The following is a 23,326-nucleotide window of genomic DNA, read 5'->3' as shown; positions in this document are numbered from 1 at the left end:
CAGTAGTCCAAATACCTCAATGGCAATAAACAGAGAGACTAGGCCTCTAGCCTATGGTAGTGGCTACGACAAGGACTGGGCGGGCGGTGCTAAGAATCCCTGGCGGAGACCCGGCTAGCAGCCCCGAAAACGAGAACTACTGGCCCTGGTAACACACTACGTGCCCACTTTGAGATTGGACGAGAAGAGATTTGAGAAAGGACTTGTTGAGTTGGAGGAAGAGATGGATAAGTTGCGCTGGAACGTTATTTATCGGAACTTCGAAAACAAGGAGAGGATACGATAGCCTTGCAGTCCGACCACCTCCTTCAGAAGCTATTTAATTCCTACTTGCTCAAAGGGAAAACGCTACAGGCATGGAATAGGGAAGTTGTTCTCCTGTTTTTCAAAAAAAAAGCGACTGAGCCTTATTGAAGAACTACAGGCCTATAGCACTGCTGAGCAATGTCTATAAGCTGTTCTCGAGAGTCATTGTGAATCGTCTCGAAAGCAAGCTTGATTACTTACTTCCAGCTTATAGTATCCGATTAGCTGGAAGTAATCAAGTTTCCCAAGCAAGCCGTTTTCAAAAAAGCTTTAGCACCGTAGACCATATACATACACTGCGATAAATTTTCAAAAGACCGAAGAGTATATTCGGTATGCGTGGCTTTTATGGGTTATGAAAAAGCCTTTGATTCCGTAGAGACTTAGGCGGTCCTTAGATGTCTCCAGCGATGCCATAATCACTATTGGTATATCGAAGTGTTGAAGTACTTGTATAATAACGCCATTATGTCAGTTCGGGTACCGAAGTATTGCATGAAGAAAATCTGCTTCCGCTCAGCTTGATTTCATCGACATACCCGTCACTGCTTAAAAATTAGTGCACCCAAGTAAATCTATGATTGTACGACATCACAGTTAGCATTACTTGTGATATCTGGCGAGTTATTATTAGCATTAGCACGGTCGACAGTCGTGATCTTTATCTTGTTGCGGTTATTTTTAGGTCCGAAATCAAGACTGGCGTGTTCTACAGTGCTGCGTAGCTCTTCCATCTGGCTCACACCTGACTCGACTAAGGTGATGGCGTCTGCATATCGAAGGTTTGAAATCTTCCGACCTCCAATAGTTATTATATTCGACCAATTTTGGAAGGCGATTCTCATTATAAGCTCCGTGTATATATTGAATAGGAGCGGTGATATGACACACCCTTGGCGAACTCTTGTGCTAGGGATAACACGTCGTGCTATAATTTGCCATAATATATTCTAACGGAAGCTGTTCCTTCCTCATAGTCTATATGGCCTCAGCAGATAAACAAAGAAGAACCAGAAGAACCAAGTATTCGGGGGTACCCATGGCCAACAGAGTTTCCCAAAGTTTTGGCCATTTGACATAATCTATAAGACTCATAACCTAATTTATAAGGTACCATACACAAGCTTTCAAGATATTTATGGTATTTGATGTTGGAAACTATCATTTTGTTTGTGATCTATATCACAATTTTCTTAAACGGCTTGTAGCAGCTGAAATATTTTAGTTCACTTCAAATCGTCATATTTCATACTGTACCAAAGAAAAGGAAAACTACGTAAACTTAAATCACACTTGTATTTTAATTTTAGTAGTCAGTCTGTTAACTTTTATGACAAAAGTTGTAAAGACTACGACTTCGGTAGCTGACTTAAAGCTATTTGTTGAAGTTAAAACTTTGTCTATTTTTAATTAGTTTGTTCCTCAATGATGACAAGATAAATATTATGTAAGTTTTTTTTTTATTGCTTAGATGGGTGGACGAGGTCACAGCCCACCTAGTGTTAAGTGGTTACTGGAGCCCATAGACATCTATGACGTAAATGCGCCACCCACCTTGAGACGTGAGTTCTAAGGTCTCAAGTATAGTTACATAAATAATATAAATAGTATAAAAGTTATATGACATTTTTTACCTATTTGTCAAGCAATTTTCAATTAGCTCAACCGAAGGGGACCAAAAGAAAACGATATGCGCTCAACTATACACTTGAAATGATTGTGAATAAAATTATTATATGAAACTCACTGCTATAGATTTGGTTCTATCCTTAAGCTCCATTTAATTGGACTTTTATTTGTAATTTTTACCTTCGGTAGCAATTTGAGTAAGTACTGCTCATGAGCAAAGTGTTTAGTGTTTCCATTTGAACTTGTTTTAATCTCTATACGATTTAATTGCAACAAAACTTCACTTCAATAATAGCTTTTAAAATAAGTCTGTGAGTTATCTTATTAGGATTCTCTAAGTAGTCTATTGTATCTGTTATTATTCTTTTACTGTCAAAAACTGCTGTCTTTAATTAGAAAAGACATTTTCTAAGATTTTGTTTATAGTTTAGGGCTTACTACGTTTCACTTACTTACATGTGGTAGAGCCCACTACCCGGCCTAATTCTGCCGCGACGCATTAAGGCCTTCCGGATTGAAAGTTGAGACTGCCGTTACTGTAAGATTGAGACGTAAACCTCATGTCTCAAGGTGTGGTTCAAATTGTGACGTCTTAACACAAAGCAGACACCGAACTTGTTCTCCCTTGACACTGTCAAAAAAACTCATAATGGACCATCCACAAAGTGCATTTTAATTCTATTCACAAATAATTAGCCCATAAGTTAGCCGATAATTAGAGATGGAAGGGTCCGTGGTCTGAGTATTTTAGGACGTGCGCCGAAAGTTTTGTTAGTTAAAAGGGTACCGGGGGAGCGTCGGAGTGCGCTGCGTTCAAAATGACTAGGTAACTTCTAAATTGAATTAGTTTACATTCATTTTGAACTTTTGAACTGTTCACGATAAATGTTTTTTTTTCTAATTTTTTTTTATTGCTTAGATTTTGGACGAGCTCACAGCCCACCTGGTGTTAAGTGGTGACTGGAGCCCATGGACATCTACAACGTAAATGCGCCACCCACCTTGAGATATAAGTTCTAAGATCTCAGTATAGTTACAACGGCTGCCCCACCCTTCAAACCGAAACGCATTACTGCTTCACGGCAGAAACAGGCAGGGTGGTGGTACCTACCCGCGTGGACTCACAAGAGGTCCTACCACCAGTAAAAACTAGAAAAAGGCTTTAGTAAATGATTGAATGAATAAGTTTAAGTCGCCTCAGAAGCTAAATTGTTCATTAGTTAAGGGATTTATTTTCTTGCTGAGACTGATTATCGAACTGATAGCCCGTTAAGTGGATTACCGGATCCCATAGACTTCTCAATATTAATTCCATCTTGAAATTTAATGTCTATATATGTCTTAATTGTAGAGTATTTACAATAATTTTTTTGCAGATAAGATTTTTATTAGACGATTTTCAGATGCACACACAAACATTCGTAACATTCCTAAATTCATAAATTCATTCAAATTCTATTCATCCAAATTTTACAATACATATTTTATTGGTAAATCAATGACTTCGATGAGATTACCATTGTATGATAGATGGCACGCCATTCGTTAGCCATCGGTTAGCGTGGTATGGACATGTGATACGTAGAGAGAAGATGCATATGACTAGGAAATGAATGGAAGTGGTAGTGCATGGTAGAGGGGAAGAGGTCGATCGAAGAAGACATGGATAGAGTGTGTGAATGACGATATGAGAGAGATAGGACTGAGTGTTGAGATGACAGCTGATAGAAGAGAATGGAAGAGAAAAATTAGCTGTGCCGACCCCACCTAGTGGGATAAGGTGGAGAAAAAGAAAAAGAGATAGATGGCACGCCAGCACTTTCAAGAAATAAATGTTCTTCGTTTGAATTGCGGTAATCATAACTACGCGTTTTCAAGTTGCAGTAGTAACATAATATAATTTATATATTATATATATGTAACTAGTCAGGTTATAAGTATTGTCACACAGTATAAACTTTTCTTTTAGAATGCTGGCCACAAAAAAGTTTATTGAATTCGAATTTCGAATTGTTCATGAAAATAAAAATGTATACTTTTAGAATTTGACTCATTTTTAAATATGGAGTGGACGCTTAAAGAAGACCGTGTTGCAGTTATTGTGTTGCATCGTTGCGGTTACGCGCTAATTCAAATTTTTGACATACTGAAAAATTTTAATATAACCAAAAGATTCATTTATCGTACCATCAAACGATACAATGAAGACTCTAGTGTAGATGACAGGTCAAGAAGTGGTCGCCCTCGGTCTGTTAGGACTCCAGCAGTGATAAAAGCTGTGAAGGCGCGAATTCAAAGAAATCCCAAACGTAAGCAGAAACTGTTGGCCCTTCAGATGGGGTTAAGCAGAACCACGGTGAAAAGGGTGTTAAATGAAGACTTAGAGCTTCAGGCATATCGAAGAAAAACAGGACATCGTTTGAATGCTCGTCTAATGGACCTGAGACTGAAGAGATGCCGCGCTTTGTTGAAGCGGTACGCGGGAAAAAAATATCGGGAAATTCTTTTTTTGGATGAAAAAATTTTTACCGTAGAAGAGAGCTACAACAAACAAAATAATAAGGTGTACGCACACAGTAGTGAAGAAGCGAGCAACCGTATTCCGCGTGTCCAACGAGGTCATTTTCCATCCTCGCTCATGGTATGGTTGGGAGTTTCGTATTGGGGCTTAACAGAGGTACATTTTTGTGAGAAAGGTGTAAAAACGAATGCAGTTGTGTATCAAAATACAGTCCTGACGAACCTTGTGGAACCTGTTTCTCATACCATTTTCAATAACAGGCACTGGGTATTCCAACAAGATTCGGCGCCAGCTCATAGAGCGAAGAGCACACAAGACTGGCTGGCGGCGCGTGAAATCGACTTCATTCGGCACGAAGACTGGCCCTCCTCCAGTCCAGATTTGAATCCGTTAGATTACAAGATATGGCAACACTTGGAGGAAAAGGCGTGCTCAAAGCCTCATCCCAATTTGGAGTCACTCAAGACATCCTTGATTAAGGCAGCCGCCGATATTGACATGGACCTCGTTCGTGCTGCGATAGACGACTGGCCGCGCAGATTGAAGGCCTGTATTCAAAATCACGGAGGTCATTTTGAATAAACTTTAGGGTCATAAGAATCTATGTTTTGTTAAGTTAATTTTGGTATATGAATGGTTATATAATGAATAAACTTGATTCAATTATTTTACATTAAACATGTGACAGAATTTATGACCTGACTAGGTATATATTCATCACAGTACCCGAGAGCTCTGACTCCACTAAATTTAAGCTTCAATGTTCCCGTATAAACTTCGTTTGCCGTCGAAACATAGATAATCATTTGACCGAGCGCTTTTTGCGTTCGGTTACTAATAGGTTGGGAAAAAAGTCTTTTCGCATTATAGTATGTATGAACTTGTAATAAAATCTCGTTGGCTATACTATTTGTTACTAAGGCAATTCCAAATTCAAATTGGGAAAATGTGTGATTTTATTTATTTTTCGTACTGTCAAGATGTCATTGTGTGTGTGTGAATCTAATGCAGTGAATCTAATGAAGAAATTCAATACATTTTAAAATTTTACTACAAAAAAGGTAAAAATGCAACGCAAGCCGTGAAAAAATTTGCGATGTTTATAAACCTAGTGCAGTGTCTGTGAGAGTATCACAAATTTGGTTTAAGCGTTTTCAATCCGGAAATTTTGATGTCAAAGATGCACGTCGCTCTGGTCGCCCTATTACGGATAAAACGGATGCCATTTTTGAAAAAGTGGAGTAAGATCCGGCATATCAGTAGTTACGACGTAGCTGAAGAATTGGGAATTGACCACCATTGGCGCATTTAAAAAAACTGGGTACACAAAAAAGCTCAATATTTGGGTACCTCACGAGCTCACTGAAAGAAACCTAATGAACCGAGTACTCATTTGTGATTCTTTATTATGACGTAATGAAACCGAACCAAATTTGAAGAAGCTGATAACTGGTGATGAAAAGTGGATCATGTACGACAAAAACATGCGAAAAAGGTCGTGGTCAAAGGCCGGTCAGGCTTCACAGACTGTGGCGAAACCCGGGTTAACTCGCAACAAGGTGATGCTGTGTGTATGGTGGGATTGGAAGGGAATTATTCATTATGAGCTGTTACCACCAGGCAGGACCATCGATTCTGAACTCTACTGCGAACAACTGATGAAGTTAAAGCAAGAAGTTGAGAGAAAGCGGCCGGAATTAATCAACAGAAGGGGTGTGGTTTTTGATCATGGTAACGCTAGACCTCACACATCTAAGCCACTCAGCAAAAATTAATAAAGCTTGGCTGGGAGGTGTTAATGTATCCGCCGTATAGTGCTGACCTGGCACCTTTAGATTTCCACCTGTTTCGGTCTCTTCAGAATTATTTAGGCAGTATCATGCTAATATCACAAGAGGACTGCCAAAACCAATTGTCGCGGTATTTTGATCAGAAGGCCCAAAATGTCTATAGCAATGGGATCATGTGTGGTGTAAAATAGCTTAATTGAACATCTTCCTCTCTTGTATTGAAAAAAATTTACGGAATCTTTCCATCCTTGGGCTTGACAATAATGGATGCCAAGAATACTGCTTCACTTAACTGCTTAGTCGTTACTATACATTCGTCACGTAAGCCTGTCTGTATTAAATACGTAAATTCACATCTCACTGGTATTGTTAAGTAGCCATTAGAACCAAGCTTTTTTTTTATTGCTTAGATGGGTGGACGAGCTCACAGCCCACCTGGTGTTGAGTGGTTACTGAAGCCGATAGACATCTACAACGTAAATGCGCCACACACCTTGAGACATAAGTTCTAAGGTCGCAGTATAGTTACAGCGGCTGCCTCGCCCTTCAAACCGAAACGCATTACTGCTTACTTACAATTTTTTAGTTACATAAAACTTATGGTCAAACTCATAATTATCATTATTTAATTTAAGATAAACAAAGCCATCGCACATAACATGACATCCTATACCGTTTATTTTGATTTGCTACTTATGGAATGGAATGTGTAAGTTCTCTAATAACTCTTGCCGGACTATGGACAGTGACGCGCCGGTATCAAGTAACCAAAAGCGCGGTTCTTGATAAACGCTAAAATAAACAGAGTTAATGTTTTCACAATAAAAATGATTATGCACGAAAAAACTTCGTCTTGTTTTTACTTTAACTTAGTCAGCTTTGTTATAATTTCCGAGAATTTGCCTTAAATGTGTGTTGCTATTCGACTCGGCTATATTTATTTGTTGCTGTTGCGCACGACCTAGATATAGGGTGTGGCCACGAAAACCACTGCGCACGCGATTATTGTACGGCGTACCGAATATTATATTATAATATAATATTATAACCACGACCACGGTTATTGTAATTCTGGGTATTAGAAACATTTCTAATAACACCCCTGCTATAATTGTCAAAGTGATTATAATTGAATCTACCTCTATTATGACGGAAGGTCATCACCCGTTCTTCTCCACCACTTGAGAGCTTCTCATCCAATGCACCCTGGATCGCATCTTTTAGTGAGCTATAATTTCTTGCAGCTATTATTGTGCTAAGGCGAAGAATACGCAGGCCGAAAATCTCTTTATCGCTATACGCTCAAATATTGGCCTCAAAATTTGATACGCGTTAGAATCTCCGTTGGCCTGGGTAATTGTTAAATTGACTAATAACTGTTCTATCTCGTTACCATTATCCTCAATGTTCTTTTCACATTGCCTCGTACGTTGCAGCTGGCTTTGGATTGCAGTATCCGATTTTTTATGCAATAAAATTTGGCGCATATCCCTAATTAAATCTGTAACATTTAAGTAGGTACTGCTCATGCGCAGCTTCGTGCTTTCGGGCAGACGGAATTTTAAAATAAACCATATGAGTTGTTTTTTACTACCATCATCAATCATAGAGTCGTGCATGTCAATACTTGAGATCAATTGTTTGGTGATATGCTCATCACCGTTCACAATTGGTAATAAAGCAATTGCAGCTTTTAAATCAATTTTTTCCACGGTGCTCGTCATACTCTCCGTACTATCAGAACAAAGTTGAACTATTCTTGAGTATAATTTATTTATACCACTAAATAATGTCTTAAAAATATCAATTTAATTATCTTTAATTATTTCCTTGTTTTTTATCTTACGTTCAATAATATCACATATAGAAATAAATCGACTACATAAAACATTTTCATCTGCACTTTTTGCCTCTCTTATACTAACTGATCTTCTATATGGACCTAATTTTGTTAGATAATCTTTAATATATTGTAACTTCTCAAATATTTCTCTAATTTCATTGTCCATAGCTTACTTTTTCCTACACATAGTGAAGCCTATCCGGGATAAATTCAGTTTAATGACACATAAAAGCGGAAAGAAAAAAAAAACTAAAACCAAGTAAAATTTGCAAAAAAAGCCTTATTACATTACACAAGGTACATTGCTATTCTTAGTTCGTCAAAGAGTTTTACCAGCACATTGATTAATCATCAGGGTTTTTTTTTACCACTATTCACTCACACTGACGATGAACCCGTGGCAGCCATGATTGTTGCCTGCGGCTCAAACTCAAAGCCCTCCGTAGCTCGTATTCGTTAATATGACTTTGTATGCACTCTGAATGGTATTTTCGGTAAAAACGCAGAAATAATATAATTACTCTGACGATTAAAATGATACAAATTGTAACTAAAACATAGCTTGTTATGTTTGCATGGTACAGCAGTTTGTCAGGGCCGGCTGAATTTGCAACTCTATTCTGCACTTTAATTACGTCCTCCTTAGATTGGCCTTTTCCCATTATATAATATTTAAAACAAAATGTGTGCAATTCACACGTGGTAGAAGTGAAACCTTCCAAAATTAAAATACAATTATCCTAAACGTCTTAAGTATATGTAAAATTTTGTCATTAGTAAATAATTGTAAGGTAGCGCCTTCTGTGAATTGATATTTTAATTTCACGTATAATCCTAAATTAAAATTCACTACAAGAGCTTTCATACACACGTTAGTATTAAAAAATCTCACAGATGGTGCTGTATAAAATAGTATGTATATTTCTGTCTCATTCTTTGTATTTGTGTCTCTTACCTGTCGTTTTTTCCGTTGCATCTGGTTTGAAATCACAACGATTCTAAAGAAGTTTTCACTTCAAAAAAATGTACAAAAAAAAGTATCAGCGGCTCGGGCGCTTCGTATTTTATGGGTTTTAGAGTTACATTGTCCAAAAATTATTTAATTGTCTCCTGAACTGCACACTGCACTCATTGTTTATATTTTACTTTCCTTATACGGAACATCGCGAATGCGCTGGCAGGGTCGCCATATAAAGAATTGACGCCGCAGCGAATATGAAACACGTCTTTACTATTCAAATATTTATTTATTACTGTCTTATATCTTATTACACCACACATGTCCCTACCTACAAGATAGCAAAAAGTTATCGAATAAAATGGTACCTACATACTTTAGTTAAATGTAAATAAACTATATAAAAATATGTTGTGAATTTTCTTAAAAAATGCGAAGAAACTTTTCCCCGACCTATGATGTCACAGATAAGTATTATTCACAAAAATATATTTCATGAGCCAGTACGTCAGACGTTGCCCTCTCCTAAAAACTACACCTGCAACCTGATCGCATATAACCCAATCGAAACCCCACTTACCGAGTTTTGTTCTGAATTTATAGCATCCACGGACCCAATAAAACAGCACACAAAAAAAAAACAATTCACTCCGTTACGAAAATTTCATTAATTACCAAATAAATGTACAAAATATTTATGTCGGTAAGCATATCTGCGTTAGTAATATTAAAATTCTAAACAGTGAAATACTACACCGCACCAATTGTTCTTTTTAGAAGTGTGTGTTTACAATTTTAAAGAGGCGTTAGTGTTGAAACCTTTATCATCAAAATTTTACGGAAGAATCATTTTATAAGGTCTTGGATCAAATTTGTTTATATCAACTATAATAACTCAGTAGTGTATTTTCCGAGCATATTTACGGCGGAGAAATGAAATCAAGTGTAAAAAATCAGGTATTTAATATCTCGTGATCCTCTTTGGCCCCAATAAAGTTGAGATCGACTGAATAAAGTGCGTTTCAAAGGAAATTTTATTCCTTTCAAGTCTCATGAATATCGATTTATCAAGAATAGAGTTTATAACATATGCACATATGTTTTTACATTTTTATTGAATATACTGATGAACACTGATATTGCTAGATGAGTTTTGTACGTTGCATGTCAACAATACGACAAATGAGCTAACTCAATCTACTGTCTACCCTCTGTCTGCTCCGCTTGGGAGGTGCAGCGCCGAGTCCTGGTCACAAAGATAGGACAGAACTTGTCGCTGCCTGTCGTTGTGGATTCGATGCTTGGCGGCGACGAGTCCTGTAAGGCTAAGCTCGACTTCGGCGAGTGCACCATCTCGCGGAAGGAGGTGGTGGAGCGTGTGAGGGAAAGCTCTCCTCACTACGTAGAAATTCGCCACCGCCGAGTAGAGGGGTCGGGGCCGGGGTCCCATCCGTGACCCGGCCCCCTAAGAGCATCGGGCTTCATCCGCTTTATGCGGAGAGGGACCCAGGCATGGAGCGGCGTACTTTACACCCAGGGTGATAGTAGACCGCGTTCCCCCGATCGCTGCGAGGGAAAGTGCAGCGCGGCGCCATCAAGGCGGAATCCCGGTCCGTCGACCGGGGGAACCGGTGGTTGTGTCACCGGCAGCCGCTGGTCCGGCGTTTGAGGGATGGCGGAATGGATGTAATATGCTCTACGTCGACCCTGTCCCGCCATCGCAATGGCCCCGAGGTCCAGGGTCGGGCACCCGGTGTGAGCGGCAGGAGTTTTTAGTGAAATTCAACTCCCACATACCCCTCACCGCGCGGGTTGGGACGCGATAATTTTCTCCTGTATAAAAAAAACTGTCTGCCCTAAAATCATCACAAGAGAAACGAGTATGAGAAAATTTTACACAAACAACGTATCCGATATATTCGTATACAATTATTTGCAAACACAAATAGTGATATTTCGTTATTGAAGATGACTTTTCGTGTATAAAGTCGATCTCTTCGAGCTTGACTTTCACATGGATCCCTTGATCCGATCCAATCGATCTCCAATCGAGCCTCTTATTTGATTACGGAAATGAAATCTTCGGAACTAATTAAGTATTGTGGTATATTTTATCAAGATATTGTGTTGAAAGGATCGCAGAGAACTTAAAATGCAGCTAATATTTCAAAGTTTAATTGGTCTAATAGTGAGTAACCCTTCGCAGATTTGGCTTCGATTCAAATCAAAGTCCGTATGATAATAATTGATTTAAAATTTGAGGTGAACATAAAAAAATGTAACCGCATGTATTTATTGGTATTAGAAAAATGGTAACATTGATTGATGGTAACAACTGACCGAAGAAATAGTCACAGATCGAGCCGAGAGGCACAAAGTTGATTTCGATGAGACCCGACTATTACTAGGTGGTTTAACAATAAACAATAATCCACGAAACCATTTATCTCCGGTATTAGACAACACAAATCTATACCCCATTTTATAATAAATTCTCTTGGCCCTTCGCATGCCCTAGATAGGGGTCTAACGATTATTTATTACGCCCTAGGAACAGGGTTTGCCCCACCAAGTATCTTGCCTCCCCCTTGCTCCCCCCCGTTAAGTCGCCCGATCGGCGCGAGTATGGGTACCCACCTCCCGTCGTTTCAAACCCTCATAGATGCAATACCTTTATGGATGTAAATTGATGTCTGATGCTTAATGAATTTATGGTGAACTCGATGAAGTTAGAGTTTACTTCGGTCGTTACAAATTTAAAGTAGATTACAGTAAATTTTACTGCACTCCAAAACAAATTTTATATTTTAAATTCATCAACTTATAATATTTAAATCAAAATTATTGATACGATAATTAATAGCTCTAGTGTCCTGTGTAAAAATGCTGCCGCTGTCGAATAGAGTTTTATCCTGTAGAAGAGGGCTTGTGTTTATGCTTATTATTAATATGCCCACTATACAATCGTCGGAAGATAAATTGAAGGTAATAAAATTTGTAGCTTTAACGTAGCTTGACATTAATTTTTTTGCGGTTTCCTTATAGTCTGCGATCGAATGAAGACTAGAAAAATAAAAAAGACTTGTACTGCTGACGGCTAGAGGGGCCGTGTTTGAACTTTTCTACAAAATCTCACGAAGCGTTGAATTACGGGTTCGTTTATTTTAAAAGATATCGTGATATAAGGAACTAACTCCACTTGTACTCATAATAGGTAGGCAGGTACGAGGTTTTCTAACGACATATGTACTAAATAAGCACAGGCATGTTCTCAAATTATTTTTACGATGAAGGATTAACATCGTGAAATAACAATCAAACCCGCAAATTTTATAGTTTGCGTAATTAGTCTATTATTGAGACATGGACCTCAAGTCACAAGAGGCATTCGAGAGGCGCTTGTTCTGACCTTTTTAATTTAAATCTGTTGTAACTTTGTAATATTAAATACTATTATACTATTGTGTAGTTTTGAAAATTTAATTACTTTAGTTAAGTAAAAAAGAATCACAAGATAATTTTTTCTAAACAATTTTACACGCTGTATTTTTTTCGCAAATTCTTCTCAGAATTGTGGTTTTTTCGGAAACGATAATAGACATATGTAAATAAGACTGTTTAAAAAATGTCAGTTTAATTTTCAGTTTTATTTGACACAAGACGACGTGTATATATGATCACACATGTTTATTAGTTTATACTTTTTGAAGGTTTTGATTTTTATTGTGTACACGAAGCTATTCCTACGCTTTGAAATATTTTATTCCTAAGAGCATGTCAAAGAATTCAGAAGAATTTCGAGTAATGCGTTGCATTTCAACATTTAGATGTCAGTTAGCCTTCCTCTCTTAAGCTTCATTTAAAAAAGAAAGTATTCTATTAAATTAATAAATTAAATTTAAAAAAATAAAAAGTCGACCTTTCCCGATAATTGCAAGGAAGAAATCTCTCGATTGTTGGCCGATTAGCGACGGCCGACGAGGTGGAGAGGGGTCCCCACACATTCTGCTTCTTGTCTGGGAGATTGAAGCGCATAGTATAAACAAGTAACGGAATCTTTCATGTTTTTTTTTTATAAAAATTATGCCAATATCGTGAGTAAATTTATTATTATAGATGTAGAAATATAAATAAAATATATTTTTCATCTGAAATACTACTAGTGTTATTTCTAATATTTTAATGAGCCTAATTCTCGTGTTTTATATTTAATTTTTTTTTTTTTTTTTACGCTTATGTCGTCACTTATTTTGGCGTCAAATTTAAATGATGTCACCCGTAATTAACTGTTCCGCAGCGTTGCGTAGTTTGTCCGGCCAGTTTGAAAAATGGTTAAAGTCTGTATGTCTAGATTCTGTCTTTTGTATTTAAGAGCGGCGATTTGACCGATTTTAAAAATAAACAACGAACAGGACCGAGTGAAGTATGTTTTATCGAAAAAGTTTTCTTTCGCGTGGCGAGAAATGAGCGAACGCAGCTGATTTTAAAAATCTGATTCACATCATAATTTTGTTTTTTTTTAAGAACCGTGATCTGACCTCCTTATGCCTTAAGCCGTCGGCTAGTCTACTTTTGAAGGCAATAAAACCTCCGATGGTAAAGATGTTCATTTCCTTGTACTTTTACATTTCCGCAATGAAGCGGCATGTCTCTCCCCGTTCCGTCCTCGTGAAGATTAAATTTAGTGCTTAGATTTCCAATCGTTTTAGATCCGTTGAGCCTTTGGTTTAAGTAAGTACCTTTGAACATTTGTTTTGCATTTTGTTATATAAAGAGCTTCGTACAGAACCAAGTTCGTAAGTTTGACAGCATTGAGAAACACTGGTCGTCGATTAATTGAGAACAAACCAAAAAAATACCTTCGATACATCTCGAATTTGACGGTAGTTTTAAAGTATTCTGTAATATCATTTCTCACTAGCGACACGTTTTAAAATTTGCATGAGTATTTTGTTTTAATTACACTGATTCGACTAGGCAACGATTGAAAACTCCATACCACGGAAAGGATATGCACTGGAATGTTGGATTCAGGGCTTTGAAATTTGCACGCCCGCGAGCGAGGCAGGCGCTGAATGTCGTTCATATGCGCTGTTACTCTCGCGTAATCAAATACAGACACATACATACATGTACATACACATACATTCATGTACAATCACGTACAACCATACTTCCATAGTTAATAATGATAAAAATATAAAAGTGTTTTTATTTGTTTGTATGTTCTTCTTTCACGCTGAAACGAAGCAATGGATTGACTTTTTTTTTTTTAAAGTAATCGTTTTAAGTCAGGAGTGTGACATATTATTATGCTACTTTTTACCCTGACAAACCTTTAGAAAAGTTACGTGATACTTCAGAAATAATACGCAGAAGCCAGTCAGCTTCGACACCCTAGACACGTCCTTACGGATCCATCAGATCTAATAACTCTTGCAGCTGAGCAGGCTTAAGGACCTCGACAACCGAACTCGGCAGAGTTCGACGTGCAACCTAACCCATGCATCATCCCGCTGAGTTTCTCGCCGGATCTTCTCATCGGGTCGCGATTCCGATCCGGTAGTAGATTAATTCGCGAAACAGCTACTCTTGAGTTATTAGGTCCTTTAGAGGCGCTCAGGTAGCTGTTAGCAAAACCCACCCCTCCTGACTGAGCTCGTGCTCGCCCACTTTTCTTTGTGAAACTGGAAAGGTCTCCAGACCACCAGTAATCCTTCCTTCAGAAAAAAGAATACTAACACAACACCTGGACGAACCCGCGGATAGCAGCTAAATAAAAAGCATGTTTATAAATACTTTTTATATTATTTATCACGAACACACAGCCCAGTGAGTGTTTGAACTCCGATTTCAACCCTCCTATTATCTCCTATAATGACATGCAACTAACAAAGCGCCGGTAGTGTTTTAATTAATACGAACATTTTCTGTTATGGAGCAGCCGCGCGTTCCGGCTTGAAGGGTGGATCTAGCGTTAGAAAATCTCGTTAATCTAGTATTTTACAATCCCTTTTTAGCGAATTTTACTCCATGTCGGTTTCTGCATTTTTTTTAGTATTTTGTATTCAGTGATTGGTTTTTATTTGTTCGGGATTTATTATTTTTATCCGTACCTATGAGGCATGAGAAAATTCTAGTGTTCGGCCATTGAATGTGAAACGTTTGATCATTCATTGAAATCGATACTTTATCTCAAGGTTACGTGTTTGGGTTGCACTCCACCATGACTCCATGACTAACGGCATCGTCCAAAAAAAACCACGTAAGTAACTTCGGGTTTTGAAATCGAATTATTAACAGAAGCCACAACAAATCTTGCGAGTACACTTACACGTGTAAAGAATTTTGTTCGAAGCAGGAAATCTCGGGGATTTTTACTTCATATTCTGTAGATTTAACGGCGAGAAAATAAAACGAAATGAATGTGGTTCACAAACAGTATTGGGGTGAGGACTAATTGAAAACGCTTAGCGGAAGAGTCACGATTCCTGCGACGTCAATATCACGTTGGCTTACATAATTTGTGTTGTTAATAAATGTGTTGATCGAATTACTACAACAATGATGTTAGTTTCTATTTCTAATTAATTATCGACTCTAAATTGAAGACGAGAAGTTCTTGGTTTTAAAACATGTCGTAATCATTTCGTATTTTTGTCAATGGATTTTGGGTAAAAATTCAAGAGGAATGTAGTTTTTCGGCCTTAAGCTTAAGCTGCCTACTTTATTAAGGTTAAATTGAGAAAAAATGTTTGTCGAAATTAATCAATTATTTAATGATTCATATTTTTTTGTTACTAAAAATCGACGTACTCACGGCCCACTTGGTGTTCAGTGGTCACCAGGGCTATCAACTACGTCAAAAGCCCCACCCACCTTGAGACATGAGTTTTAAGTCTTCGTTTTTACAGTACAACGGCTGCTTCACCTTTCGAACCGAAACGCATTATTACTTCAAGATAAAAATAGGCAAGGGGGTGGTACCTACCGGTGCGATCACATAAGACCCTACCACTAGCAAAAAAATACCAAACATTTCGCAATACTACAACACTATTTTTCTTTTTCAATAGTAATCATTCGTTATTAGGGCAAACAAATAAACAAAACTTGCTTCGTTGTCACCTGGAAGCTACTTTGTATCCTCGACTAAAACCCATCAGGACTCATTTTCTGAGTGTAGATGAATCACACACACACAAACGTGGTTTTAGCTAGTAACAAGAGTTCATGGACATCTCCCGCCACCTGACCATTGCGGTATAGAGCCCGGTGCTTGAAAGCTCAAATACATTAGTATATTTACTATATTGCTACGGTTATAGAAGACTATTTCATGACGGCAACGTCCAAAGCGGTGACCACGATTTTAGGCTCAAAATTTTGCGCGTTTCCCAATTATATTTTTTGGTATTTTTTTTTAATTAGTTATTTATGCCCGCTCTCTTATCTACGGTAGAATAGTGTTAGATGAAGCATCGCCGGCGATTTTCTGATCTCTCAAACAAATAGTCAAGATAACAATGCCGTTATTGTGTAACCAGATTATGTTTCTTGTGAGGTTTCTTTTTTTCTTTGTTATTGGAAGCTTACTTGGTTTTCATATAAATTATTTTAGCTCTAAAGCTTTACATGTCCACAGAATGTATTTATTTAAAAAAATCCAATCTAATCATAAAAATAAAAATCGCATTGTTCTCGGTGATTTTTAAATATTTTTTATTGGTTAGATGGGTGGACGAGCTCACAGCCCACCTGATGTTAAGTGGTTACTGGAGCCCATTGACATCTACAACGTAAATGCACCACCCACCTTGAGAAGTTCTAAGGTCTTAGTATAGTTACAACGGCTGCCCCACCCTTTGAACCGAAACGCTTCTGCTTCACGGCAGAAATAGGCGGGGTGATGGTACCTACCCGTGCGGACTCACAAGAGGCCCTACCACCATTAAATTTGTATTTTTAACCCGAAACTGCTATACTATACTATACTATACTATACTATACTATACTATACTATACTATACTATACTATACTATACTATACTATACTATACTATACTATACTATACTATACTATACTATACTATACTATACTATACTATACTATACTATACTATACTTATACTATATAAACTAAATATTCACAGACGCGGCTCGTAGGCAAATAATAGTATTCTATAGACTTCAATAGAATCTACAGATAGTCCGACAAAATGTTGCCTCTTTCTAACTGGTGCGATCATCGACATAACGATATTGCAAGTCTTTTCGTCATTTGCATAATCTAGATTTTTATGATAGATTGTCGTTGTAATTAATTATCATATCACAAGACCAGCACGCACACATGATACAATGTATCACGTTTAGACACAGGTTACTTATTGTCCACTCGATGAAGAGATGATTAATAGAACTAAGCTGTATACGAGAATCGAGATACAAAACAAACAAGGCCAAATCAAAACTAATAATAACAAAATAATTTAAATCGAAACCACTTTTTCATACCCGTATAAGCTACCACCACCCCGCCTATTTATATCGTGAAGCAGTAATGCGTTTCGGTTTGAAGGGTGGGGCAGCCGTTGTAACTATACTTGAGACCTTGGAACTTATATCTCAGGGTGGGTGGCGCATTTACGTTGTAGATGTCTATGGGCTCCTGTAACCGCTTAACACCAGGTGGGCTGTGAGCTCGTCCAGCCAACTAAGCAATAAAAAAAAAAAAACAGACTTTTAGTTCTAACAGCACGCGGCCAATATGACCGACGTCTCCATACCCACTTTGTGCAAGGCGATCACTGCAATCCTATTTTCTACAATACACCCCACCCATATTGTAATTCCATATTGTAATTTGATAATGAACACGAAAAAATATGTGAAATGGCACAAAATGTTAATGCTGTTAAAGCCAGAATTCGTTGAATTCCCCCATTAGGAAGCAAAAAATCTTATCGCGAGAAATGAAGATTCCCGCTAGGACTCTGTCGGCTATTATAAAACAAGACCTGAAGATCGGTGCTTATCGTCGATATACAGGACATGCCCTAAATCAATCTTTACAATTAAGGAGAGTGGATCGATCAAAACGCCTTCTGTCGCGATACGCAGGTGAAAGGAAAAGAAATGTACTCTTTACCGACAAAAAAAATTTCACGATTGAAGAACACTGCAATAAGCAAAATAATAAAGTGTACGCTCACGGTTCTAAAGAAGCTGCTCAAGTGGTCGGAAAGGTACAACGTGGTCACCATCCTGCGTCAGTAATGGTTTGGTGGGGTGTGTCTTATCAAGGAGTCACAAACTACATTTTTGTGAAAAAGGAGTGAAAACTTCAGCCAAAGTGTATCAAGATACAGTCTTGGTATATGTTGTAAAACCTCCCAGCAATACACTTTTTTAAAATATACCGTGGACTTTCCAGTAAGACTCTGCATCTGGTCACAAGGCACGAAGTACCCAAGCCTGGCTTGAAACGAACTTTTCGGTCTTTATAAGAGCTAAAGACGGGCCCTCATCTAGCCCAGACCTCAACCCTTTAGACTTCAAATTATGATCAGTTTTATAAGACACTAGCGACCCGCCCTCGCTTCGCTTCGGAAACATTAAAACACACATGAAACCAAAAAAAATAAATTAAAAAAAAATAAAAAATAGTAGCCTATGTTCATCAGGGACAATGTCGGCTTCTAATGGAAAAATAATTTTTCAAATCGGTCCAGTAGTTTCGGAGCCTATTCGAAACAAACAAACAAACAAATCTCTCCTCTTTATAATATTAGTATAGATGGCCTGCTCTAAACGTCACGACGACATTGAGTCTTCTAAAAATCTTTGGAGCAAACAGTGGCGAAATTTCCCTTGGAAACAGTGCGTGTTTCCCCAGATTCGTGGCTAAACAGGTTAAAGCCCTGTATAAAAGCCAAAGGTGGCCATTTCGAATAGAATATTTTTTTAAGTTTTACTGAGACTTTAATATATAAAATATATAGGTATAAATTTTAATATTATATTAATACACTACTTCATTAAAAAATGCATTTTCATTTGAAACAGAACTTAAGACTGGACTAGGTTTATATAACTATATATATACAATTTCAAATACAATAACTAAGTCTTTCTACAATAATAAAAGGAACGGAAATTTTTTTTAGAAAATAAGAGTTCCGAATTAAAAGTTTTGTTTGATAAACTATAACCTTTACTTGTTTGCTAAAACATATTAAATAATCCCACTTCATAATAAATTAAAAAACGAATTATGTAAATTCAACACAATTCAACAAAATATGATTTCAAATAAAAGATAAAATATACAAAACATTTCAGACGAAACTTTCAATTCTTCTTATAGAAGAGCCCAGACGATTCGATATTGCTCTATAATACGTATATTTATAAAGTCTTAAGTCACTAAGTACAGAAAGGTAATTTGTATCAAGAAAAGAAGCCACCTACCTTTACAGTTTGAATTCGAACTATGAGTATACTTTTTTAACTGATTGAAATACAAATTAAAAATATCGGAATATAAAAGTACTTTGAATACATTGTCGTATATATCGGTTATGTTGCCTCATGAGCAGCGTCGCCTGCATTTTCAATGGTATAATTAACTACAAATACTTTCACGGCTTCAAGCATTCACTGCATAAAATATTTGATTGTGTGATCGTGTGTGATATTGTGAGATCTATTCTGACGTTTATGCGGATATGTTAATATTATTGTTCCGTGGATAACATGCAATTTTTAAAATTAATCAAAAAAAAATTATATAAAGTTAAATACAAAACGAGCTGAAGGTTACCTTGCGAACATCTACGGAAGACTAATATCTTGATTTCCATTACATTCTAGAATAAAATTACTATAACTACAACATGCAACAGTTTCAGAGCTAAAGCAAAAAAAAACACCGTGTCTATCTAATGAACATTTTCGACTATCCTGATACCTCAAACCCCATATTGACAAAATTAACATACCGTGGCGCGTTTGAAGCCTGGTCCACTGAATCACAAAGTGATTAAAAGCCTTTAAAGCTAGCGTAGTAACAATATGATTTAAAATTTACATTTAGTGCGTAACATAACTTAAAAAAAAAAAACAATTAATACTTTTTATAAACTCTTAAAACAAAGTTGTAAATATTTTGTTTATTTTTAAATTTTCTTCACTTTGCAATTTAAAAGAAAATCACTGCCAAATATGTAAGTTTCATCTTAAAAAAATGTAGCTACAACATCACATTGGAGTGTTCACTAAACGAAGTTTATTACTTCAAAAATATCGGTCTTAGAGTTGACAAATCGACGCGTGTCTTCCCTCTCGCAAGCGGGGAGTTACTGAGTTACTGACTGCGTAGATTTTTAAGCCTCACATCTAACACAATAGTCTAGACTGTTAACTAGAAATACTAGACTGGGAATTAATTAATAGTAATTTAGATTGCGAAGAACTGTATTGACATGGTGTCAGTTATAATATAGTTTGCTTCAAACGTCATCTGAAAAAAAAAAACCCGGGAGTATTTTTAATAGGGTAACTATTTAAAATACAAAATTTTCGGCTATAAATAATTTAATTTAAAAATAAATTTTTGAACATATATGTAAACTGTTCAATAAAGTTTTACATAAATCAGACGCAGTGAAAATAAAAAGGATTGATTGACAAAACAATGTGGTAATTAATTTTTTAGTGAAAACTCTTGACTTTTGAAGAAAACTCTCGAGATTTAAATTCAAAGAAAATCGGAGGAATATTAACAGGTTTACGACGAAAGGAAATATCTTCCACCGAGCGGGTAATATTTCTCGGTAGAGATACCGACGGTCCGTATGTTATTGTTCGGACTTTGTTTATGTTGTATATATGCAAGCTTATCTTGGAAATGTCTTATGCCAGATTCAGGCATCTGTCATATATCTGGTGTTGTATGATAGCTACCCGTCACGAGGTATTCGGTTGGAGGTAGGAATAGAAGCAGTGATTGGAACCGAAACTTCGTTTAATATCAAGTATCTAGTTTATTCTCTCAAAAAAACAATGAACATTCCTCTCCACTTTACCAATTATAGCGTTTCCAACAAACCTCCATCTAAAATAAATTACGATCGAAAACCAATAATGTAATTACAAAATAGATAAATAATGGATGCTGCAAGCTACGAAGCACTTGTGAGTAAAAGTTACTCCGGCACTTAATGGAATGTCGAAAGTGAATTTTAAATTTAATACAGTATGTAAAGGCGAAGTTCGGTCATAGAAAGCGCGCAGTTACTAGTTCGGCCAAGCTTAAAAGCTTTATTGGCCTGCACCGCCTGTTTGTCGGTGCGTTGATTTTACTCTCCCCTTCCGCACATCGATGTACAGCATATTCAGTAGCGTTGTACTGTTGTTTGTAAAATGGTGTTCTAACACACAAGCGATGAGCGTTTTAGGTTCTCGATTTGATTGTGCACCACTTCAATTATTCACAATGTTTAAAATATTACATGATGGGGCGCTTCAATATCAGATTAAATTTTTTTGCTTGTATCTTATACGGAGCAGTAGGTATGTAGGTATTGTATTATTTATTTTATAGTCTATATTGCAGTCACTGCTTTGCGTGTCTCCATGCTGCGAGTCACTTGTTGGAAGGGGATAGAAAAAAAATTCTTTCCGCACAACTTACCCGTAGTCTTCAATTTGCCGATATTCATGGACCTTGCATCAGAATTGAAATACCGAGAACACAATAAATATTAAAATGACTCGCAGGACATGTCCAACAAATATTAGAACAACAGTACATAATTAATTATTATAAAAAAGAACATATTATTCCTAGCCTAAAAGTTCATGTTATTATCCGCAACATGCTTCGTCAGATTACAGAAATAGAGTTATCAGCAACATGCTTCGTCAAAAAGTACAATACTTACTCTCAGCTACAAGCGTCGTCATAAGTAATTGTATGTGAATATTGAATACTGTCCAAAATAGTTTCGAGTTTATTTTGTCTTTTCACCAACTGTGAAGGTTTATTGGAGAAGTCTTCGTTCGACAGATGAAATGGACAACCTACGGCTAATAGAATAGTCGTTTAGTCCAATAGGTTTATGATTATGGTGACGGAATTTATAATAAAGAAAGTAAACGCAGATGATACTATGTAGCACTACTAGTAATGGAAAGAAAATCTCCATAATAATATAACGTCCTATTCTCGTATAAGGAATTGAAATACCCTAAAAGATTCTATATCGTTTTCAAGTTATTGAACCAGCGTGCTGAAGTGAATGTGTGAGTGAAATGTTTGAAATTGACAAATAGCACGCGAGAAATTTTCATGTATGCAATATTACTGATAATATGTAGGAGTGTGGGTTAACTACTCGTGTAGGAAGAAGTCGCTATTGCATCGGCGACTTCAGATTGCATTAGCCACCATGGGACAGTGGTTCCGGAAGTGGCGCATTGACATCAACCCCACGAAAAACACAGCGGTGCTCTTCAAAAGGGATCGCTCTTCGATTACAGCTTCGAGCAGCCCACTCCCTAATAGGGCGTTAACACCTCCGTTAGCCCCATCACCCTCTTTGGCCAGCCTATACCGTGGGCCTCGAAGGTCAAATATCTAGGTGTCACCCTCGACAGAGGGATAACATTCCGACCCCATATCAAAACGGTACGCGACCGTGCCGCCTTCATATTAAGACGTCTCTATCCCATAATTTGCAAGCGAAGCAAATTGTCCCTTCGAAATAAGGTGATACTCTACAAAACTTGTATACGCCCCGTCATGACTTATGCAAGCGTAAAGTTCGTTCACGCGGCCCACACCAATTTGAAGCCCCTTCAAGTTATTCAGTCCCATTTCCTAAGGAACGTGGATCTCCTTGATGACCTTGAGCTTGACTCTGTCAGTAAGTATCTACAACCGGCATCAATGCGCCACTTCGAGAAGGCAGCACGATATGAAAACCCTCCTGTCGTGGCCGCCGGAAATTACATACCCGATCCTGTGGACCGAATGGTAAACAGTCGACGTCGCCCTAAGCCCGTCATTACGGATCCTCCCGATCCATTAACGGTGCTTTTAGGTACCACAAGCACCAGTCACGGTCCTTGTCGAACCCGTCGCTTGCGACGAAGGGCTCGACGAGTGAATTAACCCATAGACACAGTCCACCGAGTTTCTTCTGTTCTGAGTTCTGAGTCGCCGGATCTTCTCAGTGGGTAGCGTTTCCCATCCGGTGGTAGATTCTGCGAAG

General features: G+C 37.4%; 1 protein-coding gene across 3 annotated transcripts in view; it reads right to left on the bottom strand.

Moving 5' to 3' along the window:
• Positions 1–20,392, bottom strand: part of LOC105841445 (uncharacterized) — a 47,727-nt gene extending 27,335 nt beyond the window's left edge. Inside the window, exon 1 of one of the 3 annotated variants that reach the window (XM_062670820.1) lies at positions 20,051–20,392. The gene's annotated coding sequence lies outside the window, so the exon portion shown is untranslated. Of the gene's footprint in view, positions 1–9,044; positions 9,349–20,050 lie in introns of those variants that run through there. The other 2 variants (XM_062670825.1, XM_062670817.1) reach the window with 2 other exon arrangements.
• Positions 20,393–23,326: the final 2,934 nt, after the last annotated feature.

Source organism: Bombyx mori, chromosome 1, assembly GCF_030269925.1.
Source record: "Bombyx mori chromosome 1, ASM3026992v2".
Taxonomy (NCBI): domain Eukaryota; kingdom Metazoa; phylum Arthropoda; class Insecta; order Lepidoptera; family Bombycidae; genus Bombyx; species Bombyx mori.
The sequence above is the reverse complement of the archived record's forward strand: the minus strand, read 5'-3'. Positions and strand labels throughout refer to the sequence as shown.